The sequence below is a fragment of the Aythya ferina genome, assembly GCF_964211825.1.
Source record: "Aythya ferina genome assembly, chromosome: 4".
NCBI lineage: Eukaryota > Metazoa > Chordata > Aves > Anseriformes > Anatidae > Aythya > Aythya ferina.
The window spans coordinates 63,594,503-63,614,062 of record NC_140300.1 but is presented as its reverse complement, the minus strand read 5'-3'; the positions used below and the strand labels follow the sequence as shown (position 1 = coordinate 63,614,062).

General features: G+C 41.5%; 1 long non-coding RNA gene across 3 annotated transcripts in view; it reads left to right on the top strand.

Annotated features, from left to right (window-relative positions):
* The window catches only part of LOC311436254, a 237,430-nt gene that overhangs the window by 197,219 nt on the left and 20,651 nt on the right, over positions 1-19,560 (top strand). The window contains exons 1-4 of one of the 3 annotated variants that reach the window (XR_014692693.1): positions 359-415; positions 10,679-10,798; positions 11,930-11,963; positions 12,664-12,789. This is a non-coding gene — a long non-coding RNA (uncharacterized lncRNA). Of the gene's footprint in view, positions 1-358; positions 416-10,678; positions 10,799-11,929; positions 11,964-12,663; positions 12,790-19,560 lie in introns of those variants that run through there. The other 2 variants (XR_014692694.1, XR_014692692.1) reach the window with 2 other exon arrangements.

The following is a 19,560-nucleotide window of genomic DNA, read 5'->3' as shown; positions in this document are numbered from 1 at the left end:
TCAGCATGGGCATTTGAAAGAGCATCAGTAAATTCAGGTAGAAACTGAATAGCCATTTCAGTACTTTCCCTGGCATCCGAAGTTAAATGTTATTTAGGTACTTTTATTATTATTATTATTGAATTCTAGTGTCAAGTCACTGAAGACGGGAGGGATATGCATAAGATTTTTATAGACATTCATTAGGGTTCTCTTTAAACTAACACAAAAGCAATAGAGTTTTTGTTTTGGTAAACAATCGTGTGTTTCTGTGGTGGGATGTGTCTGTTATCTTTAAAAGGTGGGATTTAGTTCTCTTGAACTCTGTGGTGTGACTCAGAAGTCAAATGAAGTTGTTTTGTTTTCAGTTTTAAGGGCAGTTCTTCAAAGTGTTACATCTAAGAGATGAATGCTTTGGAGAAGATCTTATCCTCAGGTAACTGTTCCCATCAGTGCAATTACTGTTTTCTATATAGCACTCATATTTTTGTCTTCTGGTTTCTCTCTCTCTCTCTCTCTCTCTCTTTTTTTTTTTTTTTTTTTTTTTTTTTTTTTTTTTTTTTTTTTTTTTTTTTTTTTAACAAAAACTCAAATCTCTTATCCTAAAGAACAGTGCAAAGTTATCCAAAAGAAGATCTCGTTATATTTTTTGCATCCACCGTAATGAATCCTGATTAGGAACCTGTGCAACGATGTTATCCTGATTGGTGGGAAATTGGTGAAGGAAATAACCAATTTTCAATCAACATAATTGGTTGCTCAGGAGGTTTGAAATCTAGAGAAATGGCATTGCATCTTCAGCAGATGTGCTAAAAGATTATTCTGGAATAGCTAAAGAAATTTGGGGTAAGAATTGCACATTTCAGAAAATATGAGTGGTTGTTTGTAGAAAAGTGATGTTTCAGATATTTTAAGAATCATCAGTGCTCTGGTCTTTCAGTCATTGTAAGTCCTCAGTAAGTCCACATTTTATAAAAGTCGTCTTAACAGAAGCAGCAACTGCAACACCCTGCCCAACAAAAAAGGATTCTTCATTGTCATTCATAGCTTTTAAAGTACATTTTTATTTGCTGAATGGGGATTCAGTTCTGTACAACTAACCAACTCCGGAGTTGGTTACATTATACCACCATCAAGCAGTCCAACTTGGGTTTGACAGTGGTGATGAGGTAGAAGCACAGCAAATGGGAATGGCAAAGTCACTCTGTCCCACACAGCAGAATCCCTGCAGTGATATGGTCTCGTCTTGAACTGGCTATAAATTGGGGGAAGTCCTTGAAGTCAAAGTCTGTGCTGGCTTACCCAGCAGGGTAAGTTAGTTCGTTGTGCATTATGAATGCATGGCTTGATGTTGTCCTGTTCTAACCTGATTGAACTTGATAAATAACTAAGTGAAGAAATAGTACATAAATTCCCATACAGAACAAGTGTAGCTCTTACTTGTTTCAGCTGTATTTCAAAAGTGTATCAAGGATAGAAATGGGACTACTAAACATGTCAGTCTGAACCAATTCTACTGAAGCTTTTCCTGCTTTACATTTCTCTGTGAATTGATGGGAGGTCAAAGCTGCCTTCATGAACAAGCCAGCGACTTCACTGAAGTAAAGCTGGGCAGCACAGATGATTGCGTGGCACCACCTCCAGCTACGAGCTAGCCCTATAATAATGAAGTGTATTTGCTACTTCCCTACCTGTGAATTGTGAAATTGCAGTTGTGTATGCACATCTCAGAGGAGAACGTGGCTGGATGTACGTGGCTGTATGCATATATCCTTGCACATTCTTGCACTTTGGATTATCCTCCCTTAAATCAGCCAAGACGTGAAATGGCCATGCTGTACCTGGGCATAAAACATTTTTGCATCACTGTGCTTTCTTTATCACCTTGAGCTGTCCATTCAAATGTAAAGAGAAGTTTCACTACCCACCTTCAAAATTATAGTTTCCATCTATTAAGAGGAAGAGGCTCAAAATCCTTCTGAGACGATAAATAGCACAAAATGCTTTGATTCATATCTGTGCGCTGAAAGTTTCTCACATCAAGTGAAATACCATGAATACATCATTATTTTGACAGCTTTGTGAAAAAGGAGGCAAGAGGATCGTATTGTATGGATTTAATTTCTGCAGTTTTACACCTTTGTATTTTGCAAAAGAATCAAATCCTGCCATCAGTGCAGAACAGGTGGTAAACCAAAGGGCAAAGTGGAGATACTATATAAAGGCCTGTCAAATCTTGTACTTGGAGTGCGAGCCCCCACCAAGGACTCCCCAGACAGAGCTCCTGTGTCTCACACCTTCTCAGAATAGTACCTTTTGTATTTTTTTCAGGCTCAGCATTTACCCAGCTGCAACAGGAGGGCACAGAAAAGGAGAGGATAGATAGCAAGAAGAGAGTTTCCCACCAGGGCTATAACAGGCAAAAGCAAACAGACATGCTTTCCCTACTGGAAGGTAGTGGGATTTCCACCACCACTATGCTAGCTGATGTGGGAATATCAGTGGGGAAAACCTGAAGTGCTGAAGACATACAGCACAAGCTCTCAGTTTTCCCCATTGCTGGCACCACTGTTGAGAATGTTCTTTAGCATTAAGTTAAATTTGGGTGTATTACACAATAGAGTGAGGGTCTTGTGGAGAAGAAGTAACATCCCACTTGCAGTGAAGCAGTTTATGTTGCTGTAGGTAGAGGGAGACTGGGAAGAGTGCTTTGTTTCTCTGAGCAATAGTACCCTCCTTTGTTCTCGTGTCCCTATGATTGCTAAGCTTTACCACCTGAACAGTCATGCAACTTGTTTTTAGAAAATATTAAATTTGAAGTACAATGACAATTAATTTCCTTTTTACTTCCTTTTGAATCATTGTTTTGAGTTTCTGTTTAATTGCAGAATGAGAAATACACTTCTAGAAAGCCGAGGCCTTCTTGTTTTTCTCTCCTAAGCCATGACTTCAGGGCCTGAGCCTTTATAAAAATAATAGGTACAGGCACACAGTTGGTTATGGTTGTTAACACAAGCTTCTTCATCTTTTGCTCCCAGTTGCCATGATTTCCTGTTCCCCTTGATATGGGCTAATCGAGGATTTTAGCAAGCATGTCCTTCCTTGTGGAGCAGAAGCCTGACCTTGGCTTTGACATTGGCTTAAAAGTATTTATATATTCACCAATATTTATATTCAAGGTATTTATATATTCCTTAGTATTTCACTTGTGGTATTTAAATGTTTTTGCTCCCATGTCCAGCATAACACAGAAAATTGCATGGATAATGCAAAATCGTAATTAAAACTAAAAGTGAACTGAAATTTTGTCTAGGCTCAGAAAACTTTTTGGTAAAGTTCACATTTTTATGTGCTTGTTATTTTGTACAAATCCATTTTCTTCTTTCCTGTCACATCTCAAGACCTTTTTATAAGGAATCTCCGTCTCTTTTCCCCCTAATTTAAATTCTGCTCTGTCTCTTTGGAATATTAGGTATGGCTTAGCGGTGAAATTATTTTAATGATGTGGCTGAGTGCTCGTATATATTCAGGCAAGCAAACATAAAATGATCATTCTTTATATTAAGGGTCCATCTATAGTTTAGAAAAGGTAATAAATGATAGATTGAAGGCATAGATGGCTCCAGTAGTGGCTGGTGTGTATTACAGAGGTTATTAGCCCATCAGTTGAAGGTATTGTAGATGGCTGCAAGCCAAGCGTACAAACAACCTATGCAACGGATGGAGTCCATAACAATTGATTAACTGTGTATTAACATGCAGATTAACCCTTTATCAACTTTTTTTTTTTTTTTTAATAATGAAATACATGTGAATGGCACCCAAATAGCGAGAGTGGACATAAAAGGAGACACTAAATTTCCTTACGAAGGGCAGTTTATCGGCTCTTGTTTTTGTTTAAATGTGGAGTGTGATTTGCAAGGGTGCCTGTACCACCTGAGACTGAAGTGTGTTTTAGAAGAGGCATTGCATGGTGCTAGGCTCGTTTCCAGTCAGGACTAGACCTGACAGATGCCAACTAGGCCTCTAAATCACTTGTGCAGTCCTGAGTGTGTTGCTATGCTGATTTGTGTTGCTATTTGTTTTTATTGGTATCATTTTATCATTAAAGTTTCTATTTTACACCCATACCTTTTTCCAGGGTGTGTGGAAAGGGAAGGGAAGGGAAGGAATTCCCTGAAGCTCCAGAGTGGGCATGAATCACGCTGTTCAGTGTCTGGGCTCCCACTGAAATGGTGACTGGAGTTTAAGTTGTATTTTTGCAGCCACATTTCTTTCATATGCAGAGATTAGCTACACTTAGGCTTAGTTATACTGGGAAAAGCTCTGTTGAATTGGCTAGGACAAGCGCATATGGTTTGTGTTAAGGAACCTTCCCTCATCTTTTGATCTGTCTCACCCAGCAGGTTTGAGCTGTACCTCTACAGTGGTGCCTTTCTTCTGTCTGGTGCAGTATAGCTCAAAAGATTAGAAGTCCCTGGTACACATTCTACCGAGAAAATATGGGACAGATCCATCTCTGATGTACTCTGACCCAAGACGGGCAATTTCATCTTGAAAACAAGAGGTCTGCAGAGCTTTTACCACTTGTTTCCAGTAGCTATAGATTCCAGCAGCTCCTTTCCATAGGCAGAAATCATCATCCTCTTCATATATTCTATATTAGCAGTAATACTAATAACTGAAAGAACAAAGCCAGAATGCAAGCTGTAGAGCTAAGAAAATACAGTAGTTATTTTGTCAAAGACCTTCACCCACAACTTTCCAAAGGAAATAGAGGAGCCTTAGGTACAGGATTTGGGGTTTCTCATCCTGCAGCCTGTTACTGGGCTGTGGAAAAACAAGCATGAAAGAATTGCCAGAAGTGAGGCAGAGAAGGGGCTTAGGTAACCCAGTCTGTCCAGTGCTTGGAGAGAGCCAGACATGCCTCAGCTTCTTCTGTGAGAGATCCAGGTAGTTGTTTTGAAGGTGAGACAGACTGCAGCTTCCTCTTGTAGAGCAGTCCAGTGCTTTATTGCTAGCAAGTTTTTTTTTTTTTTTTTTTTCCCTTTGAAATGCAAGTGTTTCTTGCTACAACTTAAGCTTGTTATTTCTTTCCTGTTCCTGGAAGTGGAGAAGAGATTGCTTCCTTCTTTTTTTTTCCATTTTTTTTTTTTTTCTGCAACCATTTATGTGTTTGATTCCTGTTGTTATGTCTCCCCTCAGCCCTCTGTGGAGTTGCAGTGGTTGTCCTTGTTTCATGGCTTTGTCTTTTCCAACAGGTAAATTCTGTTACACAAAGTGACTTTGGATCGGGCCCTTTTAGAAGAGCAGCTAGTTGCTAAATAAAGCTCGGTGTTGAAAACATCGTTTTAAGTTGATCAGACGTTGTATATTGGGATGGCAAGCACGTGTTACTTAAAATCGTGAAGAAATGTCATTTGCAATAAAGAAGGTCACATCCAGGCTGCTCCCAATCTTTATTTCTCTTTAGCTACCCAGCCCTATTTTCTCTATTAGTGTACCACTATTTATGATTCTTCAGTAACCAACACTGTAGGCTTTTCTTAAATTACCATAAAATAGCCTCCTATTGACCAGGGACAATAAATCCAGAAGACTACAGTATTAAACCTTTCAGTGTTTTGGTTGGTTTTGTTTTTACTTTTGTTTCTTTGCTAACGGAGCTGTTTATCATCAGAGGTTTCCAATAATGGCTCTAGAAAGCATTGATTATTTTTCTGCCTTCACTTAAATTTATAAATTTGGTTTAGCAGAGAATGAGAAAGAGTATAGCAAAGGCATGAAGGGGTATACGTGGCTCCAGGTAGTTTTACTGATTTTTTTTTTTTGTCTTGTTCTCTCTTATACTTTATATAGGTATAGATACAGAAAAATAAAAATCTGAATAAATGGAAAACTATATAGTTTCTCCATTTATTTTGATAATTTCTTTATATTTGATAATTTCTTTATAGCATAGAAAAATGGGAACAAAGTCATTGTTGTGTAAAGCTTGACAGAGAAGAGGACTGGGCTCTGTATTACGTGGCAGAAAAGATGAAGGATCCGTGTGGTTCTTAACAGCCATCTCTTCTCTTGGCATGGCTCTGTGGAAGACACAGGAAGCAGTGAGCTGTTTTACCCTCAGTTTTGTAGCTGAGAAGGACATGCTGCTGCTGTCTGGTGCAGATGGGACCACCAGGACAGAGGGGAGGGAGACCCCACTGGGGAGCATGGTCTGCTGGAGAGGCTGACAGGGAGCAGGGAGAGAGCAGGGCAACAGAGGCAAGGGTGTATGGAAACATACCCAGGGTATATGGAAAGAAAAAGGACTTGTGAGGTGTTTTCCCGTGCCAAGAAACTTCTCAAGTTTGTTGATCTGGAGTGATGCAGACTCAACTAAAATTCATGAGTCCCAAGGCCAGGTTCCAGATTGATATGTTCAATTTTTCTTTTATTACAAATGTACTGTGTTTTTGTAGGGGATATCAATAACCTATATATTATTTTGAGTGAACACATATATAGGTATTTTCTGAACTAAACTGCTGCTTTTATTCCCAAAGGGGGCAAAGCAAACTCTTCTTAGCAGGCAGTCCTTAGGCCTGGAGAGTTCAGGAGAAGGTGAGACTGAATAGGTTTATCAGGACACATTGGGCATGGCTGTATGGTGCCGAGGCAGCAGAGAGAGAAGGTTCGGTAAACTAGAGTAAAAGTTATTGAGGGAAAAGGAAGGGGAAAGGGAAGGGTTATGTAGTTTGAGTCCATGGTTGTATTCTGAGAATTTAGCAATTCACGTTCCCATTGTCTTTTGTGCTGAGAGTAAATTAATGTCTCCAGAACCAGGCTCAAGTTGCCTTTGGATAAGCAATTGGAGGAGAGTTTGCTAATCCCCCTCATGTCAGGCTGTCAAGTTTTTTTCCTCTATGTTGTTTTTTGTTTTGTTTGTTTTAGAAATTCTTATGAGTATTCCTCTCTGTGAAGCTCCAGGTAAGATGGCTATGGCCAAACTGTGGCTATGAAGTAGGTCCTCTTCAAAGCACCTTATGAGCACAGGGTTTGACAGCCACATTAGCGATACCTCTGATCTCCTGCTTGCTAAGTTATTCAGATGATGGAGAAAGCTTTGATTCTTCCAGTAGTGGAGGTGGGTTGTACAGAATCAGTAAGGCACAAATGATAGTCAGGGAAGACTCAAGATGGAAATCGTTGGTCAGGTTTCAGAAATTTTACTTGAACTTCTCTCCATCTTTCCTCATCAACATTAATAACCCAGGCAGTAAAGCATTCAGTAAGTAATGGAAATAAGTTGTGTATCCTGCAGATGTCTGCCTCATGGCTACTTGTGAGCTCTGAGTGGGAACATTTGTGAAGATACCTGATGCTGGTGAGCCCCTGCTGTCCATTAAGACATTGGCACAGTGCTGGTCATATTGAGTTCCATTTATGTTTTTCTAAGTTACATTGTCTTTAAGACTTCTCCTACTTTGTTGGATTCGTTTACAGTTGATCAGAGGTTTAAAAGGAGTATAGGAGAGGTAATAAGCATACCTACAACCCTGTTTACTTGAGTAAATGTCACTTCCTTAGGAAAATAGGCTGTAAACATTAGGTTTGTCATCTTTTATACCTGGCTTGTCTTTACAGTGGTCTAACAGAGGAATGTCTGCATGCTGTTGGAGGTGGGAATGAGTCCTATTATATGTTTAAAACTTGAGAGATTTGGGAACATTTGGAAGTTATTAGCTTAGGTTTGCCTTGTACAGTCAGTTTCCCCCCATCCAGATGAAGCCTGAAACAACTTGGCATGTGCTCCTGATCCTCTGCTATTGATGGATGCCATTTAGCGAAACATTTGCATGATATTTCCAGCAGAAGAAATGCATGCTTGAGTCCTTTTCGAGGCCTTGACTTTGGATTTGTTCCAGAAATCCAGCCTTGCTGCCGTTCTTAGCTCCCATCCCAGTTGTTATTTCCCACATGGTGTGTCATGAGGTCAGGGTGCTGTTTATTCAGGGTGGCCTTTGCCGTGGCCTGCAACTTCTCCCTGCATGCTGTGCAAGCATGGAGAAAGAGGGGAACGCTAGAGCCTCCCAGTGCCATACCCTGCTTGTGCAAGCTTCCAGGTAGGCTGTGAAACACATGCTAAGTGGTGAGAGCTGTAAAGAAGCGTGCTCGCATCCCAGGTCCCTGCTGCTGGGGAGAAAACAGAGAGCAGATGGCGCTGAAATCATCTTGAGGTGAGCATTTGGTAAACACAGCGAGCGTGTACGGGATGGGGCGGAGGCGTAGCGCACCTCCTCGCGCTGTGCCGAGGGGAGGCAGGCCTTGTGCGATTCGCTGCAGTCATTCAGACCACATAACAAGATCCTGTGGGCTCAGAAGGGCTTTGGCACATGCAGTGGTGGATGGCTGCACTGCAGTTTTGTGTGGAAAAGAAAATTCTCCTCAGAAGTCCCCAGCTTACAGAGCAGGGCCTCTCTCGGTGTCCCAGGCCCATACTCCACAAGGACTGGAGGCATGGTTCGACCTCGTGTGGCGCTGGCCAAATGCAGCCGGGGAGAGCAAGAAGCCCTTTAAAAGCCCTTTAAAAGCCCTTTTAAGCCCTTCCTTAACCATGGAAGCTCTTTCTATTTCTGTCAGGAGAGCGGCCTGCTGGGTCTCCTGTATGCCCAGCTAAGCACCGGGCAGGATCTGTCTCTAAATGAACTGATCTTTATCTGGCTGTTTACAGTTCTTGTGCCATACTTGTTATTTATTTAATGAAACATTCTAGTAAAGTAGAGCAGCCATTCATAAGCCCCTGACAACAAACAATCATGAAAATTGCCTTTGAATTTCCCTAATTTGCTTGTAAGAGTCAGAACAATGGGAGAGAATAATTGCAGTTATTAAAAGAAATTGCCACAGGCAAAATATAACCCATTTTAAAACTCATATCCAGGAAAACAGAGGGGGGGGCAAAAAGGAGAGCCGCCTGGTAAGATGCCTCGTGCTCTCAGCCTCCTTTTGTCTGGGAGATGAGAGACTTCACCTTGCTTGTTCCTCAGGCCCTGTTACTTGCAGGGAAAATCAGAGCTTTTAGTGTCAGCGTAGTCCAGCTGCGTGCAGCAGCGCCTCGCCTGGCAAAGCTCTGGGAAAGCTGTTTTCTTCCCGTCTGCTTTGTGCCAGTTCAGAGCTATCCCTCACTGGAAGCTAAGTGTATTGGAAACCAATAGGAAGAAAAAAAAATCACTCTAGCATAAACTGCTGGACAGAGAGGACTGAAACTCCTTCCTGGGCCTGAGCTGGCTTGCTTGTAAAACTAGGAGACCTGTAGCGTTTTCCAAAGAGCACAACTAGCCTTTAGTGTCACGTAACCCTGAATGAGTTTCGTGTCCCTGGGTGACTGAAGATGTATCTCTAGAGTCCCCTGGGATTTCTGGTGGCTGGTTCTGGACTATCTGACTTTGCACGAGGTGAGGAGCTGCTGTCAGCCCTCACCTGTACAGAAAACCCCAAAGCAATGCCAGAAGCAAATAAGACTTTGCCTTTTGTGTGCCAACCTTCCTTGGAAGACTCAAGCCCCTGAACCAGTTAAACACTGCAGCACTAGGCTTAAGCAGTTGTAAAACTTGTGCCTCAGAAACCAGATGGCATTATAAGAAGAACCCATCCTTAACACAAGCTGCATGCTTTTGTCCCAGCCAATTCAATAGGGCTTTGTCCGGTATTACTGAGCACGGGGGTAACTCTCCTCTCCGAGTACAAATGAAATGTATTTGGCTCTCCCTCCATTTTATAAGGAGATAACAGAACAAAGGATTGCTGCAATTTGAGGGCACGAACCCTCATTTTCTCTCCAGTCCACCTAAATAGAAAAGAATTTCATGTTGGCCTGTGATCTTCCCTTCTGCAAGTCAAAGCCCTTTGAGTTCCTGCTGCAAGTAATGGCAGTTTACTCGCAATTTTTCAGCTGCATATGATACCCCAAATTGGCCCTCCTGATGTAATGAAAAGCAGCCCGCCAACACAGAGGTCCTTCCAAAGAAGCCGGGCTTTTGTAAGAGGAGAGAGCGCGACTGTGGTGATACTCCTGGATCGCTGTTTCACTTCATGCTTCGCCACGGGAGCAAAACAAGGCAGTGCAGCCCACTGTAAAGTGTTTATGAATGTTGCTTTCTGACAGAAATGATTGTCAGGCAGTGGGCAGTGACTATAACAAAATTTTAGCAGGAGATAGGTGTGTGCTTTTTTTGTTGTTGTTTTTTTTTGTTTTGTTTTTTTTTTTGTATGTGCAGGCAGCTGGCAGTCTGAATTGCTCTGAAGGGAAAAAATACAAAAAAAAAAAAAAAAAAAAAAAAAAAAAAACACCAAACCCAGAAATTCATATTCTCTTCATATTCTCCATTTGTTTAGGGATGTAAATGGTGTTTTAACTCCGTGCCTCCCTGCTTTATTTTCCCTTATCGAAATAAATGTGAGTGAAACTTCCTCTTAGTTGCCTTTTTGTGCACATCAAGAATATCCAGTAAATGTCTCTGTTCTGCATTGATTCAATGTGAGTAGAATTTAACCTATATTCAACATCCAATACTTTCAGTCGTTTTCCCAGGTTACTACAGAATATTGAACAGTCGGTTTGATCAGTGTAATTCAAGGGTAGCTGAGAATCCATATTCATAGGAATTTTACCCACTGTTTACCTTTATGCACTTTTTTTTTTTTTTTCCTTCAGGCTGCAGAACCAAATACTGTTATGCTGTGTGAAGAGATCTCAGCAAAGGGACACGAGTTAAAGAGGAACGATTACATTGTAAAAAGTCATAAAAACTTCCAGGATTAAAAATCTCAGGAGGTAAATGTGTCAATTTAATTGAATTAAAATATTCCAAACCATTCCTTTCTCTGTTTGCCACCTGCCAGCATGCTACAATTCCCTGTGCAGAGTGTCATGGGTTGGTGATGCTGTAAATATACATGTGTTTATAATGTCATTGCTGAATAAGAAATGCTTATCTTAAACTCAGGCAGGAAAGAGCCTCTGAATTGATTTTTTCGTTTTTATAGTCTCCATTTTCTTTAGCATGTTAGGTTTAGGCCAGCATGCAAGAGGAAGTAGGAATAGACAGCCCTATGAGGAGGCAACCAAGGACCTTCCCTGAGCGCATCCTGGGGTGAGGCTGATTTGGGCTATGCTCCATTTAGCTATTCTGCACCTCTCAGGACGAATCCTCACCTCGGACACTGTTGTTCAGTCATCTAAGATGCAAATTCCCATTATCTACTCCTTACCACAAGGACATTTTTCTTACAGTGATGTTTGAAGATCTAAAAACATTTTCTGGGAAACTGAACAGCCAAACAGGTTGTCTCTTAGCAAAGACTAGAAAGCCTCTTACACGAGCACAAATCTAGAGGATTTAAACAAAGCTCCCTGACTTTACATCATGCTACTTCTGCATCCATGCTACAAGCTACCTTTGTGTGTTCTGTTCTTTAAAAGTGAGGCTACCTTGCAGTCAGGGAGTACATTGTGCTTAGTCATAGTCATTGGAAATTTGCTTTCTGTTCCCACTAACTAATAGCTTTAAACTAAAAGAGGGAAGATTTAGACTAGACATTAGGAGGAAATGCTTTATTGAGAAGGTGGTGAGGCACTGGAACAGGTTGCCCAGAGAGGCTGTGGATGCCCCATCCCTGGAGGTGTTCAAGACCAAGTTGGACGAGGCCCTGAGCAACCTGATCCTAGTAGGTGGCATCCCTGCCTGTGGCAGGTGGGTTGGAACTAGACGATCTTTGAGGTCCTTTCCAACACAAGCCATTCCATGTTTCTATGAATATAATCAAAAGAACCTATGTTTCTATGATTCTAGTTGATAAAATACAAACAACAAAAAATGGAGAAACAAGGTTTATTATAGAGTTTATAGAGGGGAATGATATGAGAGAAACAATGGGATGTTGAAATTCAAACTTTTTTCCATAGGTTACACTGTGGCTATGAGGAGATTTTTATAAAGGTAAGCTTGCCACCTAGACACCCTTTTCTGTGGAAATACAGAAGTTGAACACCACGGGTTCCCTGGCAAATGCAAATAGGTGCTTTTCTATATGTATACTTTCTGCTTCGTTTTCTAGAATGATGATAAAGATGCTTAGAGAAATATGCTTATTTATTTTAAACACTTTTTATAAATCCAAATAAACACCTCTATAAAAAACGGGGAATGTTATGGCAGTTTAAGGCTGATGTAGGAATATTGCAGTTTTTCTTTGGCTTGCTCAAGTATCTCATTGACTTAGATATTTTCACTGCATTTTTGTCTCATGGGTGATTTTTATGATGTTTAATAATTTCCTTAAATATGTCGGCACAGATGATTTGACACAGCAAGTGGCCTCAACAAATCATCAGCAAAATAGGCCTCTTTTCTCTGTAATTTGTATAGCTAGGAGGAAAAAAATGGAGGGATGAAGGTGGAATAGTCCAAACAAATGTATTTTGGTCTGTAACTTCTACCCTCCGTTTGTACTCTGGAGCCATTATTTCTAGAGTCACTGAAGCAAATCATGTTAAGAATAAATAGAAGCGTATAATGGAAGAAAATCTCAAAGATTCTTCTGTCATCCTTTCTATTTTTATAGGAACTTTTGATGATTTTCTTGCCAGTCTAAGACAGACTTTGTTTTGTCTCTCGTCTTCTTTTTAATTCGAGACAGCTTCAATATGGAGCCACACACACAGGAACAACAGAATGTGGACCCTCACCTTGTTGGCAGTGGTTTTCCCAAGTACACTGGCTCCTGGTTAATCCAGAGGTTTTAAAACAGAGCTTCAAGCCGCAAGTAGGTTTCTTATGAAGCTGTTCAGTAAATGGCTTTCCACAGAGTGTGAATTGTAGATAAAGCAATAGGTGCCAAGGGGTTCAGGCTGTTAAAATATGCTTTCTGTTCTACATGGGTAGAAGGTAAAGCAGTGGCAGCTCAGACACAAGAGGAGGATATTTTTAGTTTCAGGAGGAGAAGTGCACAGTGGTGGAACTGTTGATAAAACAAAGGATGACGGTCTGAAACCTGGAAGGGGCTGTAATATATGAATCTGTAGAAGGTACAGGATACAAATCAGGCACAATATTCCTGGAAACATTGTTGAATTTAGGGACTTCTTTGTGACATCAGAATATGCTTTGGGCACCTTGGAAATTCTAATCTTATTCATATGGTCACTTCTGTAAAAGAAGCCAAAAAGTAGTTCAAAGCAAATAAAAGCAGTAGTGAAGCAAATGTAGCCCTTTATGTATTCCCATACTAATGGGTTCACCAGACTCTTTAAAACTACAACATAGTGTGGGTTACTGCTTCCTCTCCGCCTCAGCAGATAGGATCTACAGCTCCTCACTTTAAAACACTAGGAATAATAAAATGCATTATTAACAAGTAGTCGATTAACAAATAAATGCCCCTCCGGTAAATCCAAAAAATAATGTTTTGAAATACTGCCACCTTCTGATAAGTTTGGGACAGACAACTGAGTTGCAAGGAATTTGTCCATTTTTTTTTTTTTTTATCAACAGTAATAATTCACTTTCTGATTTTCTAATGTTAGAGCCATGTTGCACCATCTGTTGCAGTGCTAACTTTCACTCTATGTGAGACTACGTACACAGCAGTGTAAAGCGATGAAGAAAATGTAGTACGATTTCTTACAAGCGATGGGAGAAACAGCATGAAACTTGTTTGAAGTAGGGAAAAACATTTCGGTGCTTCATGTGTGAGTTTAAGGATTTTAAAACACAAAGCCTATGTTTTAAATTGTGCGTGTGAAATGCATTACGGTATTGGGGCTAAAATGTTGGTCTGAGCTGCAGGCTGAGCTTGGCCAGAGGAGAGGTATGTGTATTTCGGGTCTTAGAGAAGAGGACTTCCCTACACCTGTGTAACTCCTGTCTCCAATTTGAATGTATAATTGAAGGGTTAATTCTTTTTAGCGGTCTTCCTTTGCTAACATTCAGATGATACTTGTCCCCATACCACCTTTGTGTATATTTTAATTATCCAGATGGTGTTTTATGTGTCCAGCCCCATACCATTACTATATTACTTAAACTTGGCAGTGATAGTTGGAAATAGCTTTCCCCAAGCTGGCTTTTTCTTGCAAAGTTCATCCAGTTTCAGCTTTCTAAAGGTCCTTTGTGAAGTGACAATATATATTGTGTACCTAAATGGCTAGCATATCATTTAAATTCCCTTGATGGGGAAAGTCTGCTTGGCAAAGACAATAAGCTTTTAAAAGTACGAGGAATTAATACAAAATCTAAGCTAATGTGACCTTAAAGTTACAATTTCAAGCTCTCAGAATTTAGGCAGTCCAAAACTTAAATTTCTTTTGATTCACTTGAATTTCCCTGAGTCTGTGTTGGGCTCCTGTGAGATGGGGATGTCTGTGCCATGCTCCCACCTGTGGAGGCATTACAGACATGCCTGCACCACGTTTTTCCTAAAGGATGCCCACAAAAAAGTGTTTCTATAGTAGGCACAGTGTTTTTTTCCCTGGCAAAATGGATATTTTGAGATGGTGGTTGAGAAAACAGATTCTTCCTTGAAGTGTTTGTTATTTGGGATTTTAACAGGACTTCCAGAAGCAAAGAGAGACAGTGACTCAGAAGCTGCAGCAGTGCTTTCTTGTGAATTCATCCCATATCATAACTCTCACCCTACTAGGAGGTTCTGTGACTTGGTAGTAAATGCAGCACCTAAGGGATATATGGTAGGAGTATACAGACCTAAACATATATGTTCCAGGCAGAGGGGCAGTACCAGTGGCTGGGCAGGGAAAGCACATCAGCTGTCAGTGAGGATCGAGGCCCTTCTTGCAGTCGGTGTGTTTGTGCATTTTATTTATGTTCTTCTATTAATCAGCTTCTTAGACTTACTACTACCCATAGCGTGGCCTTGTGTTTGGCTTGATTTATTTATTTTTTTTTGACTTTCAGTTTTCCACCGGGGTAATATTTTAACTCATGAGCTGATTTCGGCCTAATTTTAGGGATGAGAAGTCTGCAATGTGCTGTGTTTCAACAAAGTTTCTGAAAATAGATGGGCAACTAAAGGAGTCTAACCCGTATCAGCGCCCCACTAAAGGGAAGGACTGAAATTTGAACTTAACTGTGTAATTGTACATCAGGGAATCCATGTGCGAGACAGATGTACTGAATGAAAGCACTTGGAAACCAGGCTTCAAAAGCTCTTCTGCGTATGTATTGACTTGTGTGTTGGCTTTGAAGGCTCCAAAGTGGGTAAAATGGCTTGTGTTCAGCCAAAGAAGCCAAGTCCTGCAGCAGGACTGCTAATGGCAGGGGAATGTCAGGCTCTGTTACCTGCAAAGGGAGCACCTTGGAGATGAAGCCTGCTATGACCAGTAATGGGCCACTGGGAGAGGCAGGGGAAAGGGCTTGCTTGTGCCTGATTCACAGCTAGATGTATTTTGTGGGTTCCCATTCTGCTCAAACATGACTTTTCCCTGTAAAAATCATAAGGGATAACCGAGCCTCTAGCCCTTGGGAGTTTGTTGCCAGTCCCTAGAGATCTGTTACAAAGCTGTAGATAAACTTGAGTGACATTACAATCCAAAAAGAAGAACCCTTTTCTCATCAGAAAGGTGAGTGCGCTTGACTCCTGAACACCTGCTTAATGCAACAGATGGAGCTGTGCTGCCTTCTGTCATCCCAAAGAGCTTATCTTCCTGGCTAAGGTCTAAGTACGGGTTTCTCGTTTCCAGTTCAATATAGAAAAATGTCTTCTGTGGATAGCAAAAATTTCACCTCTTGAATTTTGAATAAAGAATGATCCCAAAGCTGAGATCCAGGGCTTCACAGACTCTGGTAGGTGCAAAGGACACAAGTCACGCAGCCAGATCTGATAACCAGCTCCAAGAGTCTTTAAAACAGACCGTAACCGTATGTGCAGTGCGCTGCTTCTGCTGTTGTATATCGAGCTCAGGAGAAGGCAAGTAACATAATTGCCTTCAGCAAAATTGTCAGACAAGGAAACCTTTTAAAACTACATAGAGGGGGAATGTAATGAGAGCCCTGGAAGGAAGAGGCTAAGAGAAGAAAAATTGGCAGGGAGCATTAACATATACTTTTAACAAGCCTTTTCACAGAAAGAAGAATGACCCAGAGGTTTGACTGTTGTAGTTCTTACTTCAGTGAAAGGATTTCGTATGTGCTGCGTTGTAGGAGATAAATGCTTATTCCCCCTGTGTTATTTTATATTTCAGCTTGGAAGAGCAAGAGGAAGCTTTATTTAGACTATTGAATCCAACCCCACAGTAATACAGCATGTAAAACTTCCAAGAAGTGAAAGGCATGCAGAGCTTGCATGGCAGATAGTTTTAAGGATAACTCCTCAGCTGTTATAACCGTATGTCATACTAGTCATGAATTATTAGAAATGATTTGCTACAGTCTGCATTCATATTACCTCCCAGGGACCTTTCAGACTGGATTTTTGGAGAGAGATGTTTCCTGGACCTTTTTTTTTTTTTTTTTTCCTTCTTCTTCTTTCTAAAGAATACTACAGACTGCAGGACAAATCGAGGTTTGATAGAATAAGGACTAAGGTTTTGAATTGCTGACTGATGCCTAGGAGGTAGAGAGTGCACCCTCTGGGGACAATTAGGGATAACTATCCACGAAGACAGTTATATCTTGCAGCAGTTCCTGTTACAAGTGGAGGGATGATTGTTTGCTTTATGATAGAGGTAGATCCCACTGAGGAGCAGTCTTGTAGCCTGTTCCTCTTCTGAGGGAGTTTTTTTGGAGAACACTTGTTCTCACACAGGCTTGTGAGAGGAGTCCTAAACATCTTCCTTCTAGGTGAGCTGGTAGCTATGGATTGAAAGCATCTGCAGGTAAGGGCGGGTGGTGGTCTCCTGGACCTTAGTGTTTTTTGATATAAACCTGCAAATAGTAACATGCAGGTTTAATATAAACCTGTGAAATGCAAGTGAGAGGTATGTTTTTTTGTGGTGGTTGTAATTGTCTACACAGAGGCTCTGTGCTCCACCCCACTTGTTTCTTGCTGTCATGTACCTTTCTAGAAAGTTTTCTTTATCCTTCCTCTTCCACTGCAGCCTTTGCTTGCACATTGAGCAGCTCACGGATCACACACAACAGAAAGCCTTTGCCCAGGAGATCTGCTGTAGGTGGCATGCTCTGAACATTGCAGATGTTACCATTACTTTTCCTTTATTTTCAAGGTTGTCATTGCCCCTTGAGGAAAGTCTTGCCTGAATCTAGAAATGCCATCCATCCCAGGTCTTCTTGCCCAGATCCAAAATCTTATCTGTCCCAGACGGGCGCTGGTGAACAGCCTGGGTCCCATATACCTCCATGCCATGGCAGACCTGAATCACACCTAGCCCTGCAAATACAGGGAGGGCAAGACAGTGATGAGCAGGGTTTAGCCCTCTGCTTGGTCTGTATTTCTGGAGTCAGTAGGGATAAGGTGTAGCCACCTGGCTCTTTGTGAAAACCTACTGCACACTGCGTGGTGCTTCTGGGTGTGATATAATAACCCAGTCCTGGGTGATAGGGGAAGGAGTCTGGTGAGAAAAGCTTTTCCTATGGAGGTGTGTGAATAGAGAAGTGCCATAATTAACAAAAATGACCAGTGCAGGTGACATTCCTTTGTGGTTAATAGCTGGTGGTGTGAAAGGCCCTGAGGCAGAGCCTCAGGCTGTTAAGTTAGCAAGTGAATTGCTAGGCTGTTTGACCTACGGTTCATTCCTAATATAAATGGTGAGGCTGTGAAGAACCTGAGCAAAATGTTCATGAAGACAGTCAGGTTTGCAAAAACTCTTTAAGAAGATTCAGAACTCTAACATATCTTGCCCCTTCCAGAGGGGAAGAAAAGCAAATCTTCCACAGCTGGGAAGGTGTAAGCAATTATCACAAATTCTGCAGTAGGAAGACTGGAAATTTCCATCCTTCGAGCCATTAAGGTTGCACCAGAATAAGTGGGGGGACTGAAAGAAAAGGGGTGCTAAAAGAGGTGACTGCACCTGGGCTATCCCTTCCTGCAGTGTTTCCATGCAGGGTGGGATGCAGCAGCCAGGTAAGTGTGAGGCTATGCCAGGGGGGCTCCCATGTCGCAGGCTGAGCAGGGTAACTTTACTTGATGCAAACGCATTTCAGACTAAGAATATGGTTTCTACAAGTCCTGGCCACCTCAATAAATTCATCTTTGACCAACTGTTGTGGGGGAGGGGGAGATGTGAGTGGACCCTAAATATTCAGGCAAGCAAAAGCCAGTGCTTTGTTCTCAAAGTGCTGATTAAAATACTCCATCGTGCTGAACGTGGAGTGGAGGTTGTTCTTAAGGCTTGTTTTTGATTACCAACTCACCACAAAATCCATTATTGCCCACATTTAATCCTGCCTGTCAAAACCATTTGTCTCCATACATTGCCAAGTGAATAGCTACAGATGTTTATTGTGCTGAACACAGGGAGACACGCTAACAAATCTGCTGTAACAAGAAGCAACCCATTACAGCACGAGAAGACTTTCCTCTGAAACAAATATCTTTAGACTTCGGTCTGAAATACAACCTACTGTCATGTTTTCTGCACAGCTAGCAATTTTACTGTATGACACAACAAATCTCAGCTTGAAAGAGCTGGCTTTTGTACTCCACTCAAAATTGGACCTGCTGCAGCAGAGCGTTTCGGAATTAGACTGAAGGAGTGGGCTCCTACCTGTAGTTGAGTTTTCACAAAGAGAGAGCTTTTGAGTACTGCCTTACTCTCCAGGGTCATGGGGTTTACAAAGCCAAGCCATACCATTAATACTGTCTGGGTGCTGCTCTAAAGCAAAATCCAGGGGACAAGTTCATAGCTGGTATGAAGAAGTACAACACCAGGCGCGACATTTTAAATAGGTCTTGGATGGCTGAAAGATTTGTCCCAGTTTGAATTCATGTTAGATCCCTTCTTTCTAGGTGCCAGTGGCCCCTGCCCAGCCAGGCCTATCTACCTGCACTCTCCCATCTCATGTCATCAGAGCATCTTACCTGGTGGCTGCCCAGTTCTCTTCACAGCTTCTCCGATCTCCTTCCTAGTGTTGAAGTATGAAGCCCTGGCTTCCACCACATGAAGAGATGCAATAAATTAAAGAAAGCAGACAGTTTCTAAGTCCATTTTATTTTGTTTGCCAGGTCAGAAATGTAAAGCTAATGAAATCATTATCTGCCTGTCCCTTCTGTACCCCCTCCAGCCACTCTCCAGTAACTTTGCCTGTTGACCAATTTCACCCAGAATTAACATAGGACAAAAATGTTGTAGTTACTTAGTTGCTGCATGAGTCATGAAAATATCTTTCTGTACCAGGTTATCTGTTAAAAGCAAAGACTGCTGTATGTACCTGCCTGTTAGCACACTAGAGAACTCACAGGGAGGAGATACAGCCCCCATTTCAGGAAAATTTCTGCAAATTAGGCAGCAAAGATCCCAAAAAATAAGCGAAAGTCCTGGCCAGGCTGGACTGGGTCACCTTCTGGAGGTGTGGGCCAACTTTCCTCACCTCCTAGGGGCTTTTTAGGAGTGATTGTTTTAAG